The sequence below is a fragment of the Schistocerca serialis genome, chromosome 6, assembly GCF_023864345.2.
Source record: "Schistocerca serialis cubense isolate TAMUIC-IGC-003099 chromosome 6, iqSchSeri2.2, whole genome shotgun sequence".
NCBI lineage: Eukaryota > Metazoa > Arthropoda > Insecta > Orthoptera > Acrididae > Schistocerca > Schistocerca serialis.
Window position 1 is genome coordinate 205,241,064 of NC_064643.1, and position 24,158 is coordinate 205,265,221.

Genomic DNA, 24,158 nt, shown 5'->3' on the forward strand with positions numbered 1-24,158 from the left:
TAACTGATGGTCGAAGTAGACAGGATATAAAATGTAGACTGGCAATGGCAAGGAAAGCGCTTCTGAAGAAGAGAAATTTGTTAACATCGAGTATTGATTTAAGTGTCAGGAAATCGTTTCTGAAAGTATTTGTATGGAGTGGAGCCATGTATGGAAGTGAAACGTGGACGATAAATAGTTTAGATAAGAAGAGAATAGAAGCTTTCGAAATGTGGTGCTACAGAAGAATGCTGAAGATTATATGGGTAGATCACATAACTAATGAGGAGGTACTGAATAGAATTGGGGAGAAGAGAAATTTGTGGGACAACTTGACTAGAAGAAGGGATCGGTTGGTAGGACATGTTCTGAGGCATCAAGGGATCACCAATTTAGTATTGGAGGGCACAGCGTGGAGGGTAAAAACCGTAGAGGGAGACCAAGAGATGAGTACGCTAAGCAGATTCAGAAGGATGTAGGCTCCAGTAGGTACTGGGAGATGAAGAAGCTTGCACAGGATAGAGTAGCATGCAGAGCTGCATCAAACCAGTCTCGGGAATGAAGACCACAACAACAACATACTTCATGCCTGTTCATTTGCTGTCTTCAGTGAGAGGTCTATGCGGCATTTCGCTTGCTCTCACTATTCATCACATTTACTTGCGACGGCAATAAATTCGTACCACATGACTCATACTCTGTAACCAAGGTATAGTATGACAGTTGCGAAGACTACAGGAGGAGACCAGACACGTCAATAACCGGACGGAAAGGTCATAATTTTCTAAAAAAAAAAAAAAAAAAAAAAAATGGGACAGTAGCGATATTTGAACACGGATCTCCCGCTTTGAAGTCCATCACCATGACCACACAATGCGACACGGTGGTTTTTGCGATTCGCTCTATGTTGCACCTCTTGAGCTTGGACCGTTGACTGTTTCTAATTTGCGTTTTGTTTACAGTCCAATACACCTTCTTCCTGTTTTCATGCTTGATCTGTTTATAGTTTTTGATGGGCTGTCCAATGGGCCATTTTATCACTGAATCTGAAAGGGTGCGACGGGGAATTCCCCTTCCCAGCACTAGATTTCTTGTTCTCATCTTCCCAAAACATCCTCATCCTTTCCTTTTTAAGTTTCAGACTCCTTTCTGTGGGGTTCTTGGCCTTAAAGTTGTGTGTATTGATTTTCCGCCTGTACGTAGTCCATAGTTGCCAGTGAGTCAAAACTGATTTATCTGAAGACACTTTGGGTGCCTACCAGCCAATGTATTTTGGATTGTCGAGTGACGTGGAGGTTTTTCTTGGTCAAGAGAGAGTCGTCCATTCGTGTTATATGACCGTAGACTTTCATACATCTTTTCCGTGCAAGTGAGTCTTCCGTCAGCGAATGTAGTTTTCCTGAATTTTTGCGCATCCAGTTAGCTTTAAATTAGACTGATTTTGTTTTGTACCACGATATCAGCTCCTATTATTTTATTTTAATTATTCTTTCAAATTATGCCAATTTCAATCGAAAGCAGCACTCTACCCTGGTATTTCGCACTCGCTGTGGGCATTTTCCGCGCGGAAAATCTTTCAACTTGGACTGAGGCTATGTGCTACGAATGTTACTTATAGAGGATGAGGTTCATTGCACTGAGATAGTAATGCACCATTTGATTTTTAGTGAGTCAATAACACACCCAAATAGAGTGCTAGGTACAAGTTACACATGCAGGATAGATGGAGAGGTATATCATTTCAGTTTGGATTCAGGCAGACTTTTTGCACTAAACAATATCGTCTGCTACACGCTGTACCGGCAGTTACGATGAACCGACAGGTCATCTTTCCACTGCTGTTGAGAAATATACCGATCGACAGAAAGCGATGAAGAAAATGAAAAGATCTATTCCGTTCTTTGTTGGCTTGGAATACAGAAAAATCTCGGATTATACAGCAAAATCTCGGACGAACGTCAAATGAAGGAGGGTGGCCTATACCGTAAGTTCAGAATATTCTGCTGAACTAACTTTTCATGATGTTCATATTTACATTATGTTATCAATTTCAAAGGCATGTAATTTTGTTCTCAGAAGTTTATATCGCTGTAGAAGCCAAGCGACCATTACTCCATCGAGCAATTCAAATAGTGTACACATAGATCCCATGTGCAAGCTAACTGTATAGGTAGGCGATTTTAGTATTTTCCACACAGCTGAGAGAAATATTTCAGACATATAAAATCTAAGCGATCTATCAGAAAACGTGGATGATATAACACTATGACATTTTTGTTTAATCTACTTTTCTTCCTGCTCGTCGGCAGACATGTTGCGACTCCCTTCTATTAACAAAACAATTGATTTATATGCTGTATGCAATAACACCTGAAGTTAAGCATTAGCTCATAACGGCGGTCTCAGGCCCGAATAAAAACGGCGAACATCACCAGCCACAGTTGTAAGGAAAAAAGCTCTCAAACAAACAAACTTCTCCAATTTTGTGTAAAACAAACAATGTTTATGAGCGTAACAACGTTCTAGACGCGACATCGAAAAGTTAAAAAGAATTTACATAACAGTCTTAGGGGTTCCAGCCCTCTTTTACCTTGGAACTTGGTCGCTTGCTAGGAGCTCGTGTGGCAGCGATTAGTTTGCATTCGACTTCAGCACTAAAGAACTTTCGAGTGCCTCTAGCGCCGAAGTCCCGTTAATTGAGTTCTACGTTAGCTGAACTTGCGAACTCTGTTCCCACGCTACACCGACACCGAGATTCTACTGCCGACGCACCGCTCCGTGTGATATCTAGAAAAACTGATAACAGATCGTTTACATTTCATTCAGTCTCCAAAGTACATCTCTCGAGCAGTACTGTAATGAGAAAATAACATCATTAATTTAAGGAATGTTAAACGTCATTAACGAAGAAGAAAACACTCAGGAACTGTTAACAAAAAAAGAGCCAGTTTGCCTGGATTCTTCATCATTTTCGGCAGATAATTAATGAACAATAACAGCCCAATACGAAATGTCTGGAACAAATGTTGATACAGTCATGAATGTGATTGCTCCAGAAAATACTTATCAATAAGTGGTGTCAGTTCTGGGAGTTATGCAAAATAGCTTCAGACCGTACCAGTCGAAGTCTGACATTCTTTCACATCCTTGATGATGCTACAGTGCGATTTTTTTTTCTAAAATACCTTTGTGACAAGTTAGAATAAACGGATCTTTGCGTGTCGTGTTTTCACGACTCACAAAATTCATAACGGTACTGACTGTTCATGGATAAGATCAAAATACGAAGTGAATGAGGGGAAATAAAGGGGCTTGACTGAGAGAAATGTGGAAGCAGAACTCTCAATCTGAGGGCTTTGGGGTGAGTGCAGGAGGAGAGAGGGAGATGCGGTCTCCCTGGACGGAGGAGTAGGGGGAGGGTTAATCCAGAATTACAATTCTTCCAGAGGTCTAAAACGTATTTGACAAATCCCTTTAATACTCAAAATGGAAGGTCTGTGCCGAGATGATGTTATCCCAGTCATTGTAGCGAGGAATGCGCTTGCTTTTTAAAACGTGCTCTGGCGTAAATATTATTACTCCGAACCAAAGTTTGCTAGACGTCGTCCAGGATAACAGATATATTCGTATCATCAAAATTTCAATATGGTACGACAGTAAAATGAGACACTTAGAGTAGTAAAGGAGTTTTGCTATTTGGGGAGCAAAATAACTGATGATGGTCGAAGTAGAGAGGATATAAAATGTAGACTGGCAATGGCAAGGAAAGCGTTTCCGAAGAAGAGAAATTTGTTAACATCGAGTATTGATTTAAGTGTCAGGAAGTCGTTCCTGAAAGTATTTGTATGGAGAGTTGCCATGTATGGAAGTGAAACATGGACGATAAATAGTTTAGACAAGAAGAGAATAGAAGCTTTCGAAACGTGGTGCTACAGAAGAATGCAGAAGATTAGATGGGAAGATCACATAACTAATGAGGAGGTATTGAATAGAATTGGGGAGAAGAGGAGTTTGTGGCACAACTTGACTCGATGAAGGGATCGGTTGGTAGGACATGTTCTGAGGCATCAAGGGATCACCAATTTAGTATTGGAGGGCAGCGTGGAGGGTAAAAATCGTAGAGGGAGACCAAGAGATGAATACACTAAGAAGATTCAGAAGGATGTAGGTTGCAGTAGGTACTGGGAGATGAAGAAGCTTGCACAGGATAGAGTAGCATGGAGAGCTGCATCAAACCAGTCTCAGGACTGAAGACAACAACAACAACAACAACATGACAATAAAATAAAATGGTTCGCCATTATTTAATTCTGGATGTTCTAAGAACTTAAGTCTTGATAAATAAACGAGTACTGCAATGTTGTTTCACTTATTCTCTGAATCATAAAACTGCCTGTATGCAATTAAATTAACAGGAATAAACGAAATCAAAAAGCGATTATTTTAAACATATCTTACATCATAAAATAATATTCTCTTTGTAATTTTTTGTGTTTTCCGTCGTTCCTTAGTTGCTTCTATGTTCTTAGAGGTGTGCTCCGTCTTTGCAACTAGATGTAATGCTGCAGTTTTGTGCCACACGCATTCTTCAGAGCTCTGTAATACATGTCTTATGTACACAATAATGAAGTTATATAGTAATTAGAGTTGTACTTAGTTAATCTGCGTACACAATGGTGTCCGTTTTTAATTGAACATTTCACTCTCACTGTTTGTTGGTTGCAAGTGTTTGCTATATATAATGTTCCCAATTGTCGTTAGCTGTTTTTAATTAATCTTTTGTTTGTGTTGTGGTGTCCATGTGTAGTTCATATGTGTGTGCGAGAGAGAGAGACATGAAGTTAATATTTAGTCTGGTTATGTTCTGTATCTCTGATTCTTGTTGTTTTAGTGTCTAATATCATGAGTTGTTACGTATTTATTTGGTGATTTATTACTTTCTTGTTTACTGAGAGGGCGCTTTGTAAGTGGAAGTTTTCCTGTAATGGAGTTTGCAGCTGTAATTGTTCACTCTAAAAATTTTCATACCCTGTTACACATTAGGTGGTTTATGCGCAAGCCCTATCAAGTGTTACAGGAAAACTTCCACGCACAAAGAGCCTTCGCAACGAACAAGAAAGTGTTGCATGACCAAATCAATATACATAACAACTCACAGATGATGTTAGACAGAAAACAGTAAGAAACGCACACATATAACAGACGAATACCGTACTACCACTCATCCGCGATATTATTGCACCTAGCCTTTACTGGACACACGCGATGACGTTACAGCAAACAAGTACAGAGGTGACTAACGAAAACGCATCGCACTATCAATGTTTTCAGGACAGTTGTGTGTATACTACAATCCGATTACCCGCTGACACACGATAAGCGGACCGAATCACTTTCACTCCCAGGTGGAATAATATTGTGGTCGACTAGTATATACAGATACCATATCACAAACAAAGCACGAATGAAAAGCACATAGCAACAGTTGGGAAAACTATACAGAGCAAATGACATTCAATTTGAACGGAATATTATTGAAGAAGGGGGAAACGTTATGGTAAGAAAAAAATTAACGAAAATTTCTCTATTAGATGGCTCTGTACGCGTCGTAACGTGAAAGTGTTCTGCTACAAATGACAGATGACCCGCACTGCGATGGTATGGTGTGAATTCCACATTAAACCAACCATACCGTGTAATGTTCATGACTGCACTAGTTTGACATTCAACAGTCGTAGCGCTGTTAGGTTAGCCTGTCCACCACGGGAAGGTCGTAGCACATCGGAAGGGTCAAATCGATTTTTAATTGTCATAAGACCAAAAGTCGCGTAAAAAGAAACAATGAAATCGGTTTTTAACTGTCGTGAGACGGTCGCAAGACATGTTCCATACGCTGCCCACCGTTTTCTGCCACAAGCTGAAATAGAGGAACAGTGTGTTCCGCAACAGATCGGAGTGTCTCAGGTTCAAATGGTTCAAATGGCTCTGAGCACTATGGGACTCAACTGCTGGGGTCATCAGTCCCCTAGAACTTAGAACTACTTAAACCTATCTAACCTAAGGACATCACACACATCCATGCCCGAGGCAGGATTCGAACCTGCGACCGTAGCGGTCACGCGGTTCCAGACTGCAGCGCCTAGAACCGCACGGCCACTGCGGCCGGCGGAGTGTCTCAGAGGACACGTTCAGAATTCCTTGTGCAATGCGCGCCTGCAATTCAGCCAAGCTTGTAATCGGAACACTTAACACAGTATTTTCAGATAATTCCACGGCCATGTCACTCAGCCGCGCGGGATTAGCCGAGCGGTCTACGGCGCTAGAGTCATGGACCGTGCGGCTGGTCCTGGCGGAGGTTCGAGTCCTCCCTCGGGTATGGGTGTGTGTGTGTGTGTGTGTGTGTGTGTGTGTGTGTGTGTGTTTGCCCTTAGGATAATTTAGGTTAAGTAGTGTGTAAGCTTAGGGACTGATGACCTTAGCAGCTAAGTCCCATAAGATTTCACACACATTTGAACATTTTAGAAGTCACTCAGATTAAGATCAGGTGATCGGACGGCCTGGCTGTAGAGGAATGACGGATGATAATTCTAGCATTTCCAAAATTCCTCTGCACCAGGCTGCTTCACTGGCTGTGTGTGTGCGGAGGGCCATGTTGCATACAAACGATCCTGCCCACACTTTTACGCTGTTGTAGGGTTGCAATGACGTCGGTGCGCGATACTCTCTCATAGTGTTTACCATTAACGGTAGAGGACCCGCAGAACGCACCTCCTCGAAAAAATATGTCCTTGCGATAAGCAATGCCGTTCAAATGGTTCAAATGGCTCTCAGCACTATGGGACTTAACATCTGAGGTCATCAGTCGGCTAGAACTACTTAAACCTAACTAACCTAAGGACATCACATACATCCATGCCAGAGGCAGGATTCGAACCAGAGACCGTAGCAGTCGCACGGTTCCGGACTGAAGCACCTAGAACCGCTCTGCCACATCGGCCGGCAACAATGCCGTCAGCCTGCACTACGCAGTTACCATTGCAGAATGAAGCGTTAGCGGTTGACGTGTGAGCGGATTTTCCCTTTCCCGGTTGTTGCAATTCTGTGTATTGACGTGTTCCGGGAGACGGAAATGGGCGTCGTATGTCCACAGAACGTTCCATGACCAGGCCGGCCGGGGTGGCCAAGCGGTTCGAGGCGCTTCAGTCTGGAACCGCGCGACCGCTACGGTCGCAGGTTCGAATCCTGCCTCGGGCACGGATGTGTGTGATGTCCTTAGGTTAGTTAGGTTTAAGTAGTTCTAAGTTCTAGGGGCTGATGACCTCAGAAGTTAAGTCCCATAGTGCTCAGAGCCATTTGAACAATTTTTTGTTCCATGACCGTGATCAGATCCCACTTCCATGCGAGCGAGGAATTCTACAGCAGATGTTTGTCTTACTGGCAGATCAGCCTGAAGCATCTCCTAAACCTGGGTAATTTTTTATGGACAGCTATGCAAAATATTTCGTAGAATTTTATGCACCGTGTTCACTGGCATATCGGAAGTTAGTTCGGGCAATTCCCAGTCACTGTCATGGTTGCACACCACCGATCGACACCGCCTCTCTCCCCCCCCCCCCCCCCCCCCCCTCTTTGCAACGCTGTGGCCACAACATCTACATACGACGGAGCAGTTGCTTGCCTCCCACTGCAACACTGCACGTCAAAAGAACCAATCTTTTCGAATTTCGTAATTATTTCCTTCAGCCCCTTGGCGACATGGGACCAACGCCTTTTTTCATAATCTTGAATGTTTGGAACTTCCGCAGAACTACTGATGCACAGACACTAATCTTGCAGAAGTGCTTTACCAGCGGCGTGTAATCCCGCATTGAGACAGTCACGCCGAGCGTCTTAGACACAAACTGAGAAACAGCTGTGCATCTCACGTCCTCCATTTTGCATATTCTGCCGCTCATAGGGCCTTTTGAAGCAAAATTTACGTAATATTTTTTTGTTTACATATCATTTCCATCTTCTTCGATAATATTCAGTTCAAATTCGACGTGATTATAAGCAGTGGTTCGTTGTTTACAGCGTTCTGAAGCTGGAACATTAACTGTATGGACTTTCCGCAGAGGTAACACCGGTTCCCGTCAGGTCACCGGAGTTAAGCGCTGCCGGGCTTGGCTAGCACTTGGGTCACCGTCCGGGTTTGCGGAGTGCTGTAGTCACGCTGGATGTACTCAGCCCTTGTGAGGCCAACTGAGGAGCTAGTTCAGTGAGAAGTATCGGCACCGGTCACGAAAACTGACAACGGCCGGGAGGGCGGTGTGCTGACCACATGCCCCTCCGCATCCGCATCTGGTGACGCCTATAGGTTGAGGATGGGGCCAAGGAAATATACGGTGCCTGCAACGAATTTGTGACGTCAAACTATTCAGCTTCTCCGCCATACTTCGTGAACTCTCGGCTCCGTGTAGAGAACACGGGAAATCAATATTTAATTGAAAAGGTACACAGTAAAGGTCTTAATGTTGTCATGTGCTATCGAGGAAAGAATTGTCGGCAAAAAGAGTATAATGGGCAGGGGCACTATGAATATAGTGCGGGACAATAAGTTGGGAATGTGAGTCTCACGGGAGGCGTGCTAGAGGTAAGTCCCTGCAGTCGCACTATCCACTGTGTCCTCGGTGGCTCAGATGGATAGAGCGTCTGCCATGTAAGCAGGAGATCCCGGGTTCGAATCCCGGTCGGGGCACACATTTTCAACTTTCCCCGTTGACTTATATCAACGCCTGTATGCAGCTAGGGGTATTCATTTCATTGTAATTTCGTCTGAAGTAGTTATTCGCTCCCCGCCAGAGACAGCTGCTGGCATTCGTAAGACCTGAAGGGTCACGCGCTGCGACCTGTCTTTCTGGTGGGGCTCGGCTGAATATGACACGGCTGCCAGTCGGTGTTTGTTTGGAACAGCAGTGGTAACAGAATTTTTCCTCACTCAGAAGAAGATTCATCACGACATTTGCACGAGCTATCTAAAATGGCCTTTCGCTGTGTATCAGTTCAACAGGAACAACCCCACCGTAATCGAAAGGCATAAACTTAAGATCCCTCATAAGAATTTTGCGACATACACATACAAATACTCTTCGGCAAAAACTGCATATCTCGTAAAGAGTGAAAGTTTATGATTGGCGCTCTACACTGAAAATGGGAAAGCTACAGAAGCAGAAATGAAAGTGCTCTCTCTGCTCAAATTTCATCGTAATGTCAGGCTAGTTTTGCCGGCGTAGGTTCTCAAGAGTCTTTGGCGCAACTGTATTGGTGATGAACGAGGACGTGTGCGCCCACACAGGAGTTCGGGGCAGCAAGTTTTGGGAAGTTCGACGGACACCGGTGTGACACAGGCAGGGTAGCTCGCTGGCTGGCTGCCTGCCTGCCCACAGCGCAACAGCCCACGAAGACCAACGGCGCAGCGTTACGCGGGGTCTGACGTCACCACGGCAGCCAGCTCAGTCCGGCACGGCGCGGACGCATCAAAAATTAACTCGCGACCAGCACACGGCTGCGCGTTAGCGGGGCCCTACTTCTTTCACTCTTCACGTTCACGCTGACCCACCTAGTACGCTGATTTCGTAGTCTTTTCGACTTTCTCGCTCTAGACGAAGAGGCGAGACACGTGTGTTGCCCAAAACACACAGTCTGAGCCACTGCCTTCGCTTTACTTTGGCTGTGAACGCTTCTGGCAAAGTGGGAATTATGTGCGAATAACGAAGATGTTACAACTTATCCTCTGCTCATACTTCATAACAGTTATAAGAACAGCAAAAAAAAAGCCGAAAAGTCTACATCTAAATACATACTGCGCATGAGACCATACGGTGCGTGGTTCAAATGGCTCTGAGCACTATGGGACTCATCTTCTAAGGTCATCAGTCCCCTAGAACTTAGAACCACTTAAATCTAACTAAACTAAGGACAGCACACACATCCATGCCCGAGGCAGGATTCGAACCTGCGACCGTAGCGGTCGCGCGGTTCCAGACTGTAGATCCTGCCTCGGGCATGGATGTGTGTGATGTCCTTAGGTTAGTTAGGTTTAAGTAGTGCTAAGTTCTAGGGGACTGATGACCTCAGAAGTTAAGTCCCATGGTGCTCAGAGCCATTTGAACCAGACTGTAGCGCCTAGAACCGCTCGGCCACACCGGCCGGCACGGTGCGTGGTGCAATTATGTCCTGTACCTCTATTAATCACTTTCTTTTCTGTTCCACTCGCAAATAGAGCGAGGGAAAAACAACTGTCAATGCATCCATAAGCCCTAATTTCTCTTTTCTTTTCTTGATGGTCCTTACGCGAAATGTATGTTGGCGGCAGTAGAAGCGTTCTCCAGTCAGCTCCAAATGCCGGTTCCTCGAAAAGAACGTCCTCTTCCTTCTAGGGATTCCCATTTGAGCTCCCGAAGCATCTCCGTAACACTTGCGTGTTGTTCGAATCTACCAGTAACAAATCTAGCAGCCCACCCCTGAACTGCTTCGATATCTTCCTGTAATCTGACCTGGTGCGGATCCCAAATACTCGAACATTACTCAATAACAGGTCGCACTACTGTCCTACGTGCGGACTCCTTTACAGATCAATCACGCTTTCCTAAACATTCGCTTTCCCTACCACAATCGCCGGCCGCGGTGGTCTCGCGGTTCTAGGCGCGCAGTCCGGAACCGCGCGACTGCTACGGTCGCAGGTTCGAATCCTGCCTCGGGCATGGGTGTGTGTGATGTCCTTAGGTTAGTTAGGTTTAAGTAGTTCTAAGTTCTAGGGGACTTATGACCTAAGATGTTGAGTCCCATAGTGCTCAGAGCCATTTGAACCTACCACAATCTTCACATGCTAGTTCCATTTCATATCGCATTGCAACGTTACACCACGATATTTAAACGACGTGACTGTGTTAAGTAGCAAGCTACTAATGCTTTATCCGAACATTATGGTTTTGTTTTTCCGAAATTTTTTTGGAAATTTGTGGTAAGGTTCTATGGGAGCAAACTGTTGAGGTCATTGGTCCCTAGGCTTACACACGAATTAATCTATAAGATGTACAACTTTTCTTCCGCCGTTTGCCGATACGTGCCGACAACGGTAAGTAGCGGTCGAAAGAAACAGATCGCAGACGTCAGGCAGTTAACTTGGACCTCGGTTAACATAATCTCATTCAAACATTAGTCCATATGTGCCTGCATCATAAACTTGTTCTTGATTGAAAATGCCATTTTACGAGCCTAACTCTCGTCATTTGCGGGAGGTGTTACTGTTTTGTTTCAATATGAAGAAAACAGCGGCTGAGTCTCATCGAATGCTCTCAAGTATGTTTGGTAAGGACGCTGTAAGTGAAAGAACGTGTCGTCAGTGGTTTCAACGCTTCAGGAACGGTGATTTTAACGTCACAGACCGACATAGTGGTGGAAGAGAGAATGTTTTCGAAGACGCAGAACTGGAGTCATTGCTGGGTGAAGACTCGCGTCAAGCTCAAGAAGAATTGGCACGATTAGTTGCAGTGACGCAGCAATCTATTTCAAAACGTCTCAAGGCTATGATTCAGAAAGAAGGAAATTGGGCCCCGTGTGAGTTGAATCCAAGAGACGTTGAACGGCGTTTGTGTGTTTATGAACAGTTGCTTCAGAGGCAAAAACGGAAGGGATTTCTGCATCGCATTGTGGCCGGGGACGAAAAATGGGTTCATTACGATAACGCTAAACGCAAAAAAGTCATGGGGATATCCAGGCCATGCTTCCACGTCGACGGCCAAACCGAATATTCACGGCTCCAAGATCATGCTCCGCATTTGGTGGGACCAGCTCGGCGTCGTGTACTATGAGGTGTTACAGCCAAGTGAAACAATCACAGGTGCTCGTTATCGAACGCAATTAATGCGTTCGAGCAGAGCATTAAGAGACAAACGGCCGCAGTACAGCGAGAGGCACGATAAAGTGATTTTGCAGCACGACAACACTCGAGCCCACGTTGCAAAAGAGGTCAAAACGTGCTTGGAAACGTTAAAATGGGAAGTCCTACCCCACCCGCCGTATTCTCCAGACAGTGGTCCCTCTGACTATCACCTGTTCAGATCAATGGCGCATGGCCTGGCTGACCAACACTTCCGATCTCATGAAGAAATGACAAATTAGATCGATTCGTGGATCGCTTCAAAAGATGAACAATGTTTTCGACGCGGGATTCGTACACTGTCCGGAAGATGGGAGAAAGTAGTGGCCAGCGATGGAAAATACTTTGAATGATACATGTGTAACCAATTTGTTTCATTGAAGCCTCAAATGTTGCGGAAAATACGGCGGAAGCAAAGTTGTACACCTTGTAACTTTAAGCTAACTTAAACTAAGGACAACACACACACCCTTGCCCGACGGAGGACTCGAACCCTGGTCGGGGGGAGCAGCGCGAAACGTGGCAACGCGCCTCAGTGTTTTTCCGACTTATTCGCATTAACTTACTGTTTTCGTACATTTAGAGCTAGTAGCCATTCATCAGACCAGCCAGAAATTTTGTCAAGTCATGTTGTATCTCCCTCCATAGTGCTCAGGGCCATTTGAACCATTTTTTGTATCTCCCTACAGTCACGCAACTTCATCACCTTCTCGTATATTCGAACTCAATATCGATGCAAGAATACTGCAGCAAACCGATGTTAAGGGTATAGGTCTGTAATTTTTCGGGTCCATTCTTGTACCCCTGTTACGAGGGCAGTTCAATAAGTAATGCAACACATTTTTTTTCTCGGGCAATTATGGTTGAAAAAACCGGAAATTTCTTGTGGAATATTTTCAAACATTCCCGCTTCGTCTCGTATAGTTTCATTGACTTCCGACAGGTGGCAGCGCTGTACGGAGCTGTTAAAATGGCGTCTGTAACGGATGTGCGTTGCAAACAACGGGCAGTGATCGAGTTTTTTTGGCGGAAAACCAGGGCATCTCAGATATTCATAGGCGCTTGCAGAATGTCTACGGTGATCTGGCAGTGGACAAAAGCACGGTGAGTCGTTGGGCAAAGCGTGTGTCATCATCGCCGCAAGGTCAAGCAAGACTGTCTGATCTCCCGCGTGCGGGCCGGCCGTGCACAGCTGTGACTCCTGCAATGGCGGAGCGTGCGAACACACTCGTTCGAGATGATCGACGGATCACCATCAAACAACTCAGTGCTCAACTTGACATCTCTGTTGGTAGTGCTGTCACAATCGTTCACCAGTTGGGACATTCAAAGGCTTGTTCCCGCTGGGTCCCTCGTTGTCTAACCGAACACCATAAAGAGCAAAGGAGAACCATCTGTGCGGAATTGCTTGCTCGTCATGTGGCTGAGGGTGACAATTTCTTGTCAAAGATTGTTACAGGCGATGAAACATGGGTTCATCACTTCGAACCTGAAACAAAACGGCAATCAATGGAGTGGCGCCACACCCACTCCCCTACCAAGAAAAAGTTTAAAGCCATACCCTCAGCCGGTAAAGTCATGGTTACAGTCTTCTGGGACGCTGAAGGGGTTATTCTGTTCGATGTCCTTCCCCATGGTCAAACGATCAACTCTGAAGTGTATTGTGCTACTCTTCAGAAATTGAAGAAACGACTTCGGCGTGTTCGTAGGCACAAAAATCTGAACGAACTTCTCCTTCTTCATGACAACGCAAGACCTCACACAAGTCTTCGCACCCGAGAGGAGCTCACAAAACTTCAGTGGACTGTTCTTCCTCATGCACCCTACAGCCCCGATCTCGCACCGTCGGATTTCCATATGTTTGGCCCAATGAAGGACGCAATCCGTGGGAGGCACTACGCGGATGATGAAGAAGTTATTGATGCAGTACGACGTTGGCTCCGACATCGACCAGTGGAATGGTACCGTGCAGGCATACAGGCCCTCATTTCAAGGTGGCGTAAGGCCGTAGCATTGGATGGAGATTACGTTGAAAAATTGTGTTGTGTAGCTAAAAGATTGGGGAATAACCTGGTGTATTTCAATGCTGAATAAAACAACCCCTGTTTCAGAAAAAAATGTGTTGCATTACTTATTGAACTGCCCTCGTATATACAGGGATCACCTGCGTTTTTTTTCCAGTCGCATGGGTCTTTGCGCTGGGCTAGAGATTCGCGGTAAATGCGAGGGTTAATGTAAGGGATTAATGTCGTGGAGTACTCTTTGTAAAGCCGAACTGGGGTTCCATGCGAGCATGACAAATGATTTGCTTTCAACTCTTCCACTTGTTTCTCTACGCCAGGGATGCTTATTACTACGTCGTCCTTGCGGGACTGTGTGGGATGGTCAAACGACGGTACGTCTGTACAATTCTCCTGGGTGAAAGATTTCTTGAACGCAAGATTTAAAACTTAAGTTTTCGTTTTGCTATCTTCTACTCCCACATCAGACTGGTCAAGGCATTACTGGATGGAAGCCTTAGCACAGCTTAGCGATTTTACACAGGTCGAGAATTTTCTTGGGTTCCCGACCAGATCTTTTGCTAAGGTATGATGGTGGTACTCGTCGTATGCTTCGCGCGTAAATCTTTTCACAGACGCACGAATATCTGCTAACCATTGCCTGTCTTTTTTATAAAGAGATAGTGCAACAGCCTTTGCTTCCTCAGCATTTTCCGACTGCCCATTTGTTCAATCTAAAACAGAGTATCCTATGGAAGAAGTATTTAAACAAAAGCAATCAATATAGAGGTATCAACCTTTAGTCCCGTCTGAACCACCCACATCTAAGGATAAAAGTTTTTTAAAAAATTCTCTGAGAAATCCCCGAACGAACTATGAACAGTACTACGGTGCTGTGGCTTGCATGTCTCAACAATACATTCCTGTGCCGGCCGAAGTGGCCGTGCGGTTAAAGGCGCTGCAGTCTGGAACCGCAAGACCGCTACGGTCGCAGGTTCGAATCCTGCCTCGGGCATGGATGTTTGTGATGTCCTTAGGTTAGTTAGGTTTAACTAGTTCTAAGTTCTAGGGGACTAATGACCTCAGCAGTTGAGTCCCATAGTGCTCAGAGCCAATACATTCCTGTGCTTTTGGTACAATCATATAGAGGCCACACTATTATTCGTGAACAGGGGCGCCAGCCTTTTCAGTACTTCCTGGGGCAAAAGCCAGGATGATCGACCGACTTAGCTGTGTATCATTATTCGACATGGCCGTGCTATTGGTACTGTGAATGGCTGAAAGCAAGTGGGAAATACACTTATTATATTTCCATTTCCCGGTGGCATGCAGCTCTTTTGAGTGGTATGATCACGACTGACTAAAAAAACTGATCGGTTGATAGAACTCAGGTTGAGGCACCAAAGAATTAATTAATTCAGCAACGGAAGAGGGTGTTGGTGGTACAAACTGCATACAGAGATGAAGGCTTGAGTAAAGTACGTACGTTCTAATGAATGTAGGGCGCAATAGTTATGCAAGATGAAGAGACTTGCAGTAGGTAGAGCAGGGTAAAGAGCTGAGTCAAATCCAGACTGAAGACCACAACAACAGCTCAGAGAAATAATGAAAATGAAAGATCCAAAGCTAGTTGCAATAACATAGTATGTTTGCTATTTTACCCGACAGGCCTGTTGGGGCTTAACTGCAATTACTACGTGACCTGCGAAAATAACCTGTGTAAAATCGCTAAGCTGTGCTAAGGCTTCCATCCAGTGGCTGTTCTGCGTTTTCGTATGCGTTGGTACTCACGTGTACTTGGAAGTAGCGACCATACTGCACCTATAGTCAATTTTTTCTCTCAAATCGTGGTGAATATAATGTTTTTTGTAGTTACAAAATGTAAAAATACGTTTTTGATCGATATTTTGACTGTTCAATATTCTTACAGTTCTTTATACGATGCTATATATTACAACGTATGGACAGCTTACCAGAGATAATATTACAGATGTTGTTTTTATATATGAAGAATACAGAATCGTAGGAAAAAAAAATTTCAAAATACTGAACTCTGAAAATATCTGTCAAAAACATATTTTTGCATTTTGTAACTACAGAAAATATTGTGCATACCACGACCTAACAAAGAATTAACTATAGATACAATATGGTTGCCACTTCAAACCAGACGTAAGCACCAAAGGAAACGAAAACACAAAACAGTCACGATTTACGTACAGACAGTCTTACCAATGTTATTTTCGCAGGTCACTTGATAACGGCAATTATTCCGAAACAGGTGTGTTTGTAAAATATTAAATATATGCTCTTACTGCAGCTAGTTTTGGAATTATCATTTTCATTGTGTCTTATAATGACGTATACTATGACGCAGGCTCAACGAAACGTAAAATATTTACAACAGCTTAGGGAAAAAAGCGCTGATATTCCGAGTTTGCAATTTTATGATGAACTCGAATTCACTCCACTTTGAACTTTATACTTTACTTGATACCCCTGCAACCGAGCCATAACAGAAGGAAAAATTAGGCAAGTCATTTATTTCTGTCATACAAAAACCTCATAAAGCCTAGTTTCTTTTTCCAATAATGCTGCGAACTGTTGATTGAAACACAGTGTCATTTACTTGTTGCTGATCAAACTAATCGTCTATTTTGTAAACTACGTAAGATCTGAAAATGCGAAACTGACACTGTTTTTCGAACTTAAATTTGACATTAACATGATGCGAGTTCGCAACATGATAGTGAACAGGGCTGAGGTGCTACTGTTAAACTTTCATCATCATCATATAGACAATATTATTCTCGCTTTATGTATTATCAGTACGCAGAATTGTCTGAAAGCGTATTTTTAATGATTGGCAAAGTATACCAAAGGTAATTTTACATTCAGCTCTAACTGCACCCAATGCCTTTTTAAGGAGACCAGGAATCCAACTTAAAAATTCGTTTAAAATGAAAAACTTGTATAATTCTTTGTTATTTTCAGTCTCGCAAGAAGTAAAACGATACAGAAAACATAATTCGCATTGTTACTAACGATACATCGATATTTCCTCCAGAATGAAAACCACTGGAGGTTGACTAAAAATGTGCACTGATTAGTATGGTTCAAATGGCTCTGAGCAATATGGGACTTAACATCTGAGGTCATCAGTCCCCTAGAACTTAGAACTACTTAAACCTAACTAACCTAAGGACATCACACACATCCATGCCCGAGGCAGGATTCGAACCTTCGACCGTAACAGTCGCGCGGTTCTGGACTGAAGCGCCTAGAACCGATCGGCCACCGCGGCCGGCACATTAATTAGTAGAAAAGAAGTCTTAAATTTTCTATAGATTATTCTACGGTAAATTTCATGACTGTAGCCAAAGTTATACAACCAATAGCAGTTTCCAGCAAATGAATATACACAGATCTCCAAGAACATTGAAAAGCGCACTAATTTATGACAGCGTCTCTCTTTTCCACCACTCCCTTTCTCTGTTTAATTTCACTGGACTATTTGAGCTGCATGTATCTATTTACGGACACACGTCTTATAAAACTTGTTACTTTTTCGCGTAGTTGCCATGAATGATGCAATACGATCGAATGCATCTGGCTTCTAGTAATTAGTAAGGGGTTCCGAATGTTTTCAAAAGATACGAAAAGTTTATTGTACACTGTCTCGAGGTAACAGCCGTCTGAAAATGATAATATAGTTGGACCTCTGTGAAACTTAAGGGAAAACGTGTCCGAAGGTGGTTTATTGTCGATGTGCAGGAGATCGTCAGAAAGCAAAGCGTACTGTACAAATATAAGACCGAGTAACGAAGTTCCAATAAAATGTAAAACCATGGTCTCTGCGCAGTTTAGTGATGCGGATACCGACAGAATGTCACAGGTGAAATGAAATATAGCCCGCAGGCTGTTTACAATCCATAATTCAAATTGCATGCAAACATGTGATGTTAACAAGCTTTAACCACAATGAATTACGCCAAATACGTCATAAATCTGTCGATATAAATCACGAGGCCATGCACGATGTTTCCACTTCATTTGTTGAAAGGATGCAGACGCTTTGTTTCCGATTCTATACTGTAACAGCCACACGTGAAACCCAGCGGAAGATCAAGCGCATGACGTCAACACATTTGCCAAGGACACCACGTTAAAGGAAGAAAGGCCAAAAATATGTCCCCATCAAGGTAGAGGTTATTAGGGATGAAGTACAACATTGGAAAAGCTAAATCATTATATCCGGGTGGCGAGTCGAGCCTAAGAGAAGTTCAACTCTCTGACGAAATTAAAAGTTACGTATTCTTAATACACAAGAATTTGTACCTGTTATTCTAATGTTTGCGAAAATTAGAACAATGAGAAGAACCAATTTTTGAAAAGAATCTGGGACCACAAATTTGGTACATAACATGAAATTAATTATAATTAGAAGTGGTTAGGATTAAACATCTGTATATTATGATCTCTGACACGTATGGCATTCACTTCTACATTTCGTTGTATGAACCCGAAGATGGTTCTTGTTCATGCGAAATACGCTCCAGACTGATTATATTCGAGTGAACAGAACAGCAACAGCGATTGTTGTAAGAACATAAGAAACAAGATACCGACCAACCACGTCCCAGATATGTGCTATGGACGACACACTGGGCGAACCTGAAGGTTATCAAGGTAGATCCGCAACCTCCCAACAAAGCAATTTTGAGGAAGTGAGATAGCGGTGTTCTGCTCGTCACCGCTACACTACGCACCAGCATCTAGGATTAAACTCAAATCTTTGTGCAGTGTTCCATAGAATGAGAGCGTATGATGACGTGAGAGTCGAGAGTTAAATTCGTCCTTCAAGGTTCGCCTGAAATGAATTTCAGCCGATTTCGAGAAAAAGAAACGGTTTAGAAGGCATGCCCCATATTTGACTCTTTGTGTAGTACGTGCTGTAAAAATGGCTGACAGAGTGATTCAATAAAATATAAGAATAAATGACAAGGAAAGGCCTCACCTACTAGAAGCACGCTATTCTTGGTATTCTAACATGCCCAAATACACACGAATGGGAATTTAAGCTAGGAAAGCCCTACTGCTTCGCCCGTATTACGACTATTGCACCTATGGACGCAAGCACACCTGCATTCGTGGCCATAATTTTTTGAAAAAGTGGACAGCTCCATTCTGTACCGTTATTACAAGATATGGCGCGTCCCTATTTACAATTAGAATTGTTTCCCATTATCACGCAAGGCTAAACATGATTAATCGACTGAGGAGACGTTGAGTTTATATTTACAGTAGAGTAGTACTTCACTGTCTCTGAATAAGTAAATTATGCGCACCTGAGAATAGTTCTGGTTGCAGGCTGTAACGTTCCCTGGCAACACACACACTATTAATAAACTAAAATTTAATTGTACTATATACGCCGCTATGAAGCAATTTGTATATACTGTAATTATTAAACAAAAAATATTATTTAATTTTGTGTAAAGGACATTCGTTATTATTGTAATATTTTCTGTAGTAATATTCTCGACGTATTTATGATTGTAATATTTCTACACTCATAATGTAATTACGAAAAGTGTCAATATCTGCGGTAACAAAAATGTAAAATACAGCCGCAGATTGCAAAGAGACATTAACGGTTGATAGTGATATAAATAGGAATACGTAGTGTGCAGTCTTTGTCGTCTGCCTCGAGAGCTGAGAGAGAGAGAGAGAGGAACCTGTGACGTAGCATTTTATGAATGGGTAGACTTCATTTGCCTGTATCTAGATTTAGCCGCCATTCGAGGAGAAATTACAAACTAATGTAAGTTGAATTATTGTTGTGGTCTAAATACATTATAATTTATCAAAAGTGTGTATTACTAATGTAAATTAGCTTGCCCATGTCATCTATAATATTTCTTTAAAGAATTTTCACCATTTTTAGCGGTGTTGCTGGGCTGTGCCGCGACCGAACGATTTGCAGCGGCGGCACATTTAAAAAATTGTTCCGCTAAGAAAAATTAACCAAACCCGTAAATCGGGAGCAGATAAAAATTAGCAGTGAATTAAGAAAATGTTTTTCTTTTACAGCGATCCAGAGACTGACGGAATTTATTACTAGTTTCACATTTGTGCATTCATAGGCGGATAGTTAACGCTGAAATTTAACAATTTGTTGGTTCTTTCAAATAACTTAAATGTATAGTGAAGTGTGTTTTATCAATGATAACTAAACGTCGGCTTGGCAATATTTAACCATTTTCTGCTAATAGAGACAGTCTTGTGTTCCATAGCTAACGCCGGGAAGGAATTCAGCAAACAAATAAAAAAAAATAAAAAAAATAAAGAAAAAACCACTGCATTTAGAAAATGTGTGCCAAGGCCGAATTATGTAAAAGATATAATTCTCAACTAAATATTCTTAATCAGTTAATATGAATTTATCAGCATGAGAGGGTTGACTAAGTTCACGTAAGTTTAAATGTACTTAATTCTGTCTAAATGAATTTTTATTACCACACGTAAATAAGGGGTTCTACAACAAAGTTCGTACTGACTGAAAGAAAGAGCAAATAACTAATAACAAAAAAAATTTTAAAAAGTAACTATTTACATTATTTTTTTTTTAAATTTCATTAAAAGGCTAAAGGATTAGAGTACTTCTGATAGGTGACTAATGATCAATCTCTTTTCTATGCATGAGAAAGTGCGGATCATGCCACTCTGAAAACACTTATTCTGGTTTCTGTCAGAGTACCACGAATTAAAGTTTAAAACCTAACATAAAAATTTCAATTAAATAGAAAGAAAAATGAAAAGTTTTCAAGTACAAGAGGTAGTATAACGGGTTATAGATTGCATGTAATTTGACTCAATTACACGAGCAAGCAGCTGCTCTACCGTCACGGTTCCGAGAACTAAACTTTCTCTGATCTCCATTTTCCTCGAACGTCCAGCATAGGGATGGCTGCCAGTGTGTAATTAAGTATCTGACGAGTGGTCTTTAATAACGGATGACGCGAAAGTACTCAACGATGCCAGCCTCGTTCTCGAAATTTACTTAACTGCTTCATTTCGGAACGATATTCCAGTATTAAATAGAAATTATACGCACAGAAATTAGTATGGGTATTTAAAACCATTGAGGGCCCGTCCTTTCTAGAACTGTGTTCATCGAGCAGTTTTTACGGGAACCACAGACAGTGATTAAAATATGCTTTATTCGTTCATCTGTAAGAACCCGCTAGATACGTGACCTCATTCCTAGCCGGATAGTGTCATGAAAGCACTGCGTATCTAGTAATTAAAATACCGATATTGCGATGACCTTTTTTATTGGCGCTTTCTTTATTTCGCTAGGCAAACGTAGAGCTGCAGCCTTCGCGCTACGCAAGCGATAATAAATTAAAAAACTATGCAAACACACCAGGGCATTTTCCTACTACCCTTGATTAAAGGAAAAAACAATTTAACAGCAGTTTCCACTGCCTCAAACGTTCAATATTTTGTATGGCGTAATTATCTAGACAGAGGCAAAGATGCTCGTGTTTACACAAACCGATAATTACAGCTGTCATAGCAGTTCTCCGTCGCCCATATTCGGCCAACTCCATCCCAAAAACTGTGACGTTATTTTCCACATCTGCGGAGGGCGACAAGCGTTTTCTTTAAAAAATTCCTCGTAGAAATGAAGTGACTCACGTTTGTTAATTTGCGACGACTAAATGGATGAAATGGCAACATTGACAAATGGTTCTTTTGTAACCGTTAGTAACCTTAAGCAGACTAAAAACAAAATAAAGCTATCATACACCCAACTTTTGAATAGATTCATGGTGCTTACTGATTAAGACAACGGCCTTTTTTCGGGTGGGTAAAGTGTGTGTGTGTGTGTGTGTGGGGGGGGGGGGGGGGGGGGGGGTTAAAATTTCCGAAACTGATTACAGCTTGATCTGGTTTCAGTACATACTTCATAAAAATGACGATTCTGCACACATATGATGAAGTTGTCCGCGCGCTGTAGCTGAGTGGTTAGCGCGACAGACTGTGAATCCTAAGGGCCTGGGTTCGATTCACGGGATTCACGGCTGGGTTGGAGATTTTTCTGCGATCAGGGACTGGGTGTTGCGTTGTCCTAATCATCATCATCATCATCATCATCATCATCATCAACATTATTTCATCCCCATCGACGCGCAAGTCACCGAAGTAACGTCGAATCTAAGGACTTGGTGGTGGTGGTTGTTGGGATGTTTAAGGGGGACTAAAGAGCTAAGGTCATCAGTCCCCCATTCCAAAAACAGGCGAGACAAAGTCGCAGAGCAGATAAAACCCCAAGGGGAAGGAGACTCCCCCCCCCCCCCCCCCCCCCCCCCCCCCCAGGCGCTAAAGAACACAAATTAGGCAACGAACACTACAGAAAAGAAGAGTACAGATGACTAAGGACTTGCCCCCGTCGAACGGTCTACCCGACGGGAGGCCCTAGGCACGCAACATTTTTTGTTTTTGTTTTTATTTGATGAAGTTTATATTTAAATGACGTAGGTATTCCAACTGAACGGAAAAACCGAAAAATTAATCACGGAAACGAGACTTGTTCACCAGGTTCGTACGCTTTAGGTATTCTGCGTTTCACGGAAATGCTCGTAGAACGCGCACTTTTGTTTAAAAATTTGATTCCACCTAGAATCGAGACCCTACCACACAGAGCCACAGTGCTTGTCCAAAAATATGAATCCTACTTTAACATATTAAACATGGTTGGAAATCTTCAAAGCCGATTTTCTCTAGTTTTTTGAGAACTACATCGAATTGCTTTGCAGTTCTGACTTTCAATTAGCACAAATATAAATTTAAAAAAAAAAAAAAAACCGATTGCTGTGTGATCCCCTTGTAAGACAAGAGTAAATTTGGAAGAGCTAAATCTGAATTACTGCAAATCCAAATGAGAGTCCAGTGTCTTAACTTCTGCGCAAATCGCCCAGTAGGCTTAGATTTATCTATTTAATCGTATGGCTAGGGCCCCCCGCCGGGCAGACCGTTCGCCGGGTGAAGGTCTTTCAATTTGACGCCACTTCGGCGACCTGCAGTCGATGAGGATGATAGGATGATGATGATGATGATGACAGCACAACATCCAGTCCCGGGGCGGAGAAAATTTCCCGGCCCAGCCGGGAATCGAACCCGGGCCCAGAGTATTGACAATCCGTCACGCTGACCATTCAGCTACCGGGGGCCGACAGTAGGCTTAGATGAAAACATGTGAAAAAGATATATAGTTGTGATCATGTTATTTATACATTAGATTTGTTATGTAGACATTACGACCCACTTACCGAAAAAAAATGCCTTGTTCCTACTTACTGAAGCGAGGGCTATTTTTTCTCCTCTCGTAAGAAAAACAAAAAAGGTGCGAAAACATAGAGCAGAAAAATAAAGGGTAATCCGGGTTTTCTTGGTCGTCGGCGCGGTTCATTAGCTGCACTGACCATAATCGATTACTCTCAGGAGGGAAACGCAATTAAAGAGCTTTGCCGAAGGCTGAGGATTAATGAGGCCGGGAGGCGGTTCCGGCGGCTCTGGGGAGGAGGCAGCGAGACTGGGGCGGACAGACAGTGCCCTGGGGAACGCATCAGCACGCATCATTCGTGGCAAATCCGCGTGCCCGAGTGCGACCGGCCAACGCAACTAGAACCGTCCGGGACCAGCCCGTATCGACGCCGCGCCCCTCAAAAGGGAATTATTCCTCGATGCGCCGATGCTGCATAATTCATGAGTGCGCACCGTCCAAAAGGGCGGCTACCGAAAGGAAAACGAAAATTTCCAGAAATCGTCGAATCTCATTAGCGAAGATATTTTTTCCAAGTTTCTCTCCCGTGCTCCCCGTCTCTGCGATCACGAATGCAAATCAATCTCGCTGAGACGATAGTTGCTTCACGTAAAGACTGCGGAGGGAAACCATGTTGAAAACAATTTTAATGTCACTTGCTATTCATTGTCTCTAAAGGTTATTACAGGTACTGTCCAGTTCAAGTCATCGTCTGTTTAGAGTGTTACTACACGTTCTGAAGCTCCGTCGTCATGAGGCATTTGGAACACAACGACCTCCGCCATACCAATCAGCAAGGGTTCAGGAAACTCCTATCATAAACAGCATAACTCGCGATTTTCTCAGATGACGTCTGACAGGTAGAGACGATATTTCTTGACTTCCAAAACGCGTTTAATACAGAACCAAACCTACGTTTATTGTATAT

At 43.0% G+C, this 24,158-nt stretch overlaps 1 protein-coding gene and 1 non-coding gene across 2 annotated transcripts in view; one reads left to right on the forward strand and one right to left on the reverse strand.

The window, feature by feature from the left end:
* LOC126483649 (neural-cadherin-like) overlaps positions 1–24,158 on the reverse strand; it is a 263,505-nt gene that overhangs the window by 213,238 nt on the left and 26,109 nt on the right. The window lies entirely within an intron of this gene.
* Trnat-ugu (transfer RNA threonine (anticodon UGU)) lies at positions 8,643–8,716 on the forward strand. Its single transcript has one exon. It is a non-coding gene; the product is annotated as a tRNA-Thr (tRNA).